Raw genomic sequence first — 6,000 nt, forward strand, 5'->3', positions numbered from 1 at the left:
GGTGGTTCATGATCCTTAAAATGGAGCAATTCTGAAATGGGCTATTCTTTTGGGAGAAGAGAAAAAAAAATATCCCATTAGACTTCTCCTTGCTATCTGATCAGGGCAACATGTTCTGTCACCAGCTAAGCAATAAAATCCAATGAGGGTGAAGGGTGTTCAAAGCATACTAATCAGCACTGTGTATAAATAAAGAATATGCCGCACTCTGTTTCCCGGCAGTTTGTTGTCCAAACGTTTTACTGACATGCTAAGTGCTTCTGAAGGAGAAGGGTGGGGGAAAGCTTCTCTTGCAGTAAGAAGTATCAAAGGGCCACATGGTAAAAGATAAGATTTGCTTTCCTTCATGATGTATTTCTTTTTCTTTGGGCGGGTGGGGTTGCAAGTGTTGCCTCTGCTGATGTTATCAAGTAATTGCTCAATTTGTACAGCTTCTCTCTTTGCCACAGTCAGAACTCAAAGCTTAGTCTAAATGCAGTTTTTATAATGCAGCTTATGGGGAAGAGTGAATGCTTATGGGCATGATGCTGTATCAGAAGCACTTTCCTATTGCTTCATTTTCATGTCTTTCAAGTAAATCATAACTGTTTTTTTTAAAGAATGTTGGTCATAGTAAGATATGTTACAGTCAGCCAGCTCTGACTTATGTCTTGTCATCACTGACTGCAGATGGCTTCAGTGGCTTCAGCCATGGGTTGTTCTACACCCTGCATGAAAATTCCAGGTACGTACTGAGAAGGTGCTACTCAGTACTACTGAGATGGGCCCTTCCCAAAAAACAAATGTTGGGAAGGTCCCACTATGTTTGCCCTTCCTTGAGCTAACCAAGTTCAAACAAGAAAGTTGCAGCACAACAGAAGGACCCAAATTTTCTATCTTTTCAGTTCTAGTTGGTTTGGGATTGTACAGAGAAATGAGATTTCCTTATGCCCAAATCTGTGTCTACAGCAATCTCACACAGGTTTGATATTATGGTGCCTTGGTAGACAAGAAGGCAGTATTCCTTTAATTGTTTTGTGTTAGCGTATTTACCTTTGAGAGACTGTATTTGAGGGAAGGTTTCTAATAGAAAAGACTTCCACGACATTAACCACTTACTTCAGAGATCACCACCAATTTCCATGCACATGTTTGTTTACCAGATTCCCAGACACACAATATATTAGCAATTTCTGTCACTTTTACAGTCGGTTAGATCTATTTTTTTTAAAAAAAAAGAAATTAAAATATTAATATTGTCATTGCTCCAGATAAAAGAATTGGGTCTAACTGAACTAACTGAAAACTGATCCTGCTACTCATTTGGGCCAGTCCAAGTAAATAAATTTGCAGAAACAAAAGGATGTTTTCAGGTAGAGTGAGACTACTATTTTTCCAGTGTTAATTTTCCCATCCTATATCTGGTCCTGCCAGTTCAAGGCAGGTACTGGTAGCAAGGAGGAGCAACAACCACCATACAAGTGGGTGGGTGGAAGAGAGAGGGGGGTGTCAGATACATTCAGCAGTGAGAATAAGCAGCAGTTACTGTCTCTGCTCTACAAGCCAGCAGGAGATAATAGTGTGCTATAGGTAAGTATGGTAGCAAGTAGCAGCTGCTGCCACTGCCAGACAAGTGGGTGAGAATGGAAAGGGTAGGAGATGGAGGGATGAGTGGTGAGAAAGAAGTAACAACAAGTAGTAGCTGTTTCCCAGGGGCCCTTCCTCCATCCTATTGGTCACTGCCCTGGCCTTGGATAAGAGGCAGGCCAAGAAGTAGATGAAAAGCTCTCTCTACATCTCAACAGCCACTGCCTGGCCCCAGAGGCAGAGAAGAACTGGCAGTATCTGCTGAACTTACTCTCCTTCTCTGTTGCTATTTCCTTTCCTTTTTTTTCTTTTCTTTTTCTTTCCCTTTCTCATTTAGTTTGTAAGTCTGGGAACAGGGATCTATCAAATTAATAATTTGTAAGCCACTCTGAGAGCCTTTGTGGCTGAAGAGTGGGGCATAAACAGTCTAAATACATACATACGTACGTACGTACGTATGTACGTACATAATAGGAACAGCACCAGCACTACATGAATGACCTGGAGTTTGTGGGCCAGGAGATGGAGGAATGGTGGTGAGACATTATCAATAAGGGAAATGGTGTAGTTCACCAACCTTAATTTATTTTCTGCTTGAGGCAGTCCCCTCAGACTGCCTAATGGTAAGCCTGGACCATCCCCTTCCTGAACTGCATCCCACTTCATTGAATATGTGGAGTGTGGCTTCAATTGGCAGATTATTATACACATGCTTGGGAGGGAGAGTGTACTCAATGGGGTGAGAGGGAACTGAAATTCAAAAAGTACAATTATTGACTATTATCATACTATAGGTATTATAGGTTAGCAGCAATTCTGCATAACCCAATGTAGGGTAGTAGTTCCACATGTAGAATTATGCAATGCTTAACCATTTATCACCCCCTGCCCTACTGTAGAGCCACAAAGCCTTCCCACACATAGAATCCATGGCCATTCCATGCCTGGTGGAAAGCAGCAGGGATTGCAGAAGTGTCTGGCTATATTTCCTATATCCAGGTATAAAGCAATCACATCATTCATTAAAGACCACCTTACTGAGGATCTTCAGAGATCTCAATAACTGATGTAATAATTTCATTTCTCGCTATGTGCACATAGCCAAATGCTTCTTTGATCCCCACTACTCTCCACCAAGTATGGAATAGCCATGAAGGCTTCAGTGTCTATACAGTCAGTCCAGGAGACTTTGGTTACTGTGGAGGGAAGAAGGGCATATCAATCTCTACAGCAACTTAAAAGAAACATGTGCAGGCATAACATTAACTTACAGCTGTGTGTGCCACTATCAGTATGCCAGCCAATAGGTGGACAGAAGCACTATGTCAAGTGTAGGTAACCTCTAACTATATACTTTACTAATTCTTTCAATGTAAATGGGTCAAGGCACAATATTGTGGTAGAAAAATACAATTATTTGTGTAATTTGCATAATGTGCAAGTGTTACATAGTGTATTAAATTTGCATACCATATCAATCCAACTATCTGGATTTGAGGCAGGTCTGCTCCCATAGCACAAACTATCAATGCACTGTGGAAATGGGCTTCAATTTGTATAAGCTGCCAAAGTAAACAGTACTATACAAGAAGGAAATTGTCTGCATCACTGGTTCCAAAGTATACCTTGTTGTTTAAGTACAACGCGTTTCTGTGACCATAACACAACAGTAGGTTAGGTAAAGGAAAGAATAGCTAAGCACTCATAGGTCATTTGAGGTGAATGAACATTAGAATAAAAATGGAAAGCTGTATGAAAGTATTAACCCAATACAGAGGTTAATCACTCTCTATCCTCTTTATTTTCATAACAGAATTGAGCTGTAAACCCAAATTTCAAACCAGCCAATCTCTTTACATATTTTTACTGATTAAAATATTAACAGTCATCAAATTTACATCATGGATGGATATTCCAGGTAAGTGGTTTCAAATAGATAAGTGTATTATAATTACTAGCCAAAGCAACAACAAAGGACACTCCCTTATCCACTTTATTGCTGCCCAGCTTGTAATCACTACAGTGAATGAACACTTATCACAAAAAATATATATCCTCTTGAAGGCAATGAGATTTATTCCCATGGTAATTTCATCCTGGTGTAAAGATTTTACAATCTGTTACTGTCAAAAAGCATTGTCATTTTCCTGCAGTAAGGAAAAGCTAGCCCTAGTTCTTGATAAATGTCTACTGTAGTCCACAAAGGTTTGTGACTGGTTTCTGTATATTTTACTGTCACACTGAACTAATACAGATGATCAAGCTTTCTTGGGGCAAATCCTCTTACCTTAGCAGACAATTGTCTGTATAATTCTGCCAAATAGCACAAGAAGAGAAAGACAGTGTGGAATAGTGGTAGCAGTGTTGGATTAGGACTCTGGAAATCCAGTTTGAATCCCTGTTCAGCCATGAAAATCCATAGGTGATCTTCAGCAAAACACATTCACTCAGCCTAAATGGAAGACAATGGCAAACCTACTCTGAATCAATCATACTAGGAAAAACCCAGGATTGGGATGCCAGAAGTCAGAGTCAACGTAAAGCACACAACAACAACAACAACAAGGTTTAATTATAACATAGGTACAGATAGTGAGGGAAGAACATATTGTTTCAATGAAAGTAGGATTTTATTTTATTGTTGTACCTTTCAAGGCTAGTTGAAAAAACAGTGTACCATTCTTTTAAAGCATTTGCACATTTGCATTCCTTAGAAAGCATTTTGAAGAAAGAAAGTGCAGATAGAACAGTGCACAGATTTTAAAATGCAAATAGCTAGCATGTGGATTACAGAAAGCACTGGAGAAACATGCTTCACTCAGTGGGAACATAAATACACACGTAAATGTGCTTCATAAATAAAGGTTAATAATAATAATAATAATAATAACTTAGAAAAGTAAATTTCAAAAAAATTTAGTGTGGAAAGAAAGCTCAAAGAAATGTCTGATAATCTGATAACCAAGAAGGGCAGGAAGAAAATGAAGATTGGATTTAAATAATTAATTAAAAAATTAATAATATTGGGAGAGAAAGATATTCACAGTTCTAATGTATGAGTAAAGAAAATCTTATCTATTTGTACTGACAGATTCGTTTGGAACTGGTAAACAATTTAACACAAACATGAACAACAGAGCCCATTTCTGGCCAAATGCATGCAGCTCCCTTAACTCTATATGTAGCTCTATATGCAAAAGGGAAAGAGTTCAGCTTTGGAGACAGGTGGGGGAAAGCATCCTGTCTCACTGTAATGTGTATTCCATATGTGTGTGTGTGCTTCTATGTCGCTGTGTATAGCAGAAACTCATTGGTACTAACTGGGAAGATGGGTCAGCTAGCTTTCCAAGATATTTTCAAGACACAATTATTAGGAAGTAAGGGCCAAAGAGAAAATTGCTGTGAAAGCAGTAGGGAGAAACCTTTTTCTTTCTTTTTTTTAACATTGCAGTGGGAAATGGTTTAATACTTTCTCCCCTCTCATATAGTCTCTATCAGGATAATCCCCACACAACTGCTGTTGGCACAAAGAAGGAAGCTTTTATTGCAAGAAAACAGCTCTACTGTGAAATCTTCTATCAGATATTATAACTGTTGATGTCATTTTATCTTCTCTTGTGAGTGAGACAGAAGGAGTGCAGTTCATAGTATTGGAGCTCCTATTATACCAGCCTTCCTCCTCTCCCCTCCTCTTAAATTAAAAAAGAAACATTTTTAGAATGCTTCACATTGCTTCCACAAAAATCACACTGTGTTTGTACATAAACCTCTGCTTTTACTTTTTACCCCATAAGAATAAAATCTATTCATTACATCTTCTTTTATTGTGGTTATGAATTTTATTTCCACTGCAAACAGATGGATTCACTACAAGGGATTTTTCTTTTGTCTGCCCTTTGCTTCCGTTTAGAAGCAGATTTCCATTACCAGGAAAGTACAGTGTCCTAAGCCTGTTTTATCCCCTTGAGGAACCAAGGCTATATAGACTACAAGAAGTGTTAATGGCTTCACTGAAGGCAAAACTTAGTTTGCCAGTGGAATCTTTCAGAAACTACAGAAAACAGATTCTCTTTTAGAACTCTGGGCAAGTGCAATACTTAGAGACTTCTCTCCATCTCCTTTGTATTCAAAATTGATCTTTCTTTTCAAAAAAACTATTTTTAAAGAATCTTGTCAATAAAAAAAAACCCACCCACAGCCAAACATGCAGTTAGTGCACTAAAGAAGAGAATAATAGCTTTTGAGTCTTTGCATAAATAATTTAAATCCAGCAACTGTGGTAGCAACCACTCAGAATGTAAATGGCTCATTCCAGACTCTTATGTACCCTGATTTCAATATTAAAGCTATTAAGAGGTTACAGTAACTAAACCACAAACAACACTCAGTTCTAAAAAGCGTATTCTAATCTGTACTTACAGAAAATGGGTTTCT

Source organism: Sceloporus undulatus, chromosome 5 (genome assembly GCF_019175285.1).
Source record: "Sceloporus undulatus isolate JIND9_A2432 ecotype Alabama chromosome 5, SceUnd_v1.1, whole genome shotgun sequence".
Classification (NCBI taxonomy): Eukaryota; Metazoa; Chordata; class Lepidosauria; order Squamata; family Phrynosomatidae; genus Sceloporus; species Sceloporus undulatus.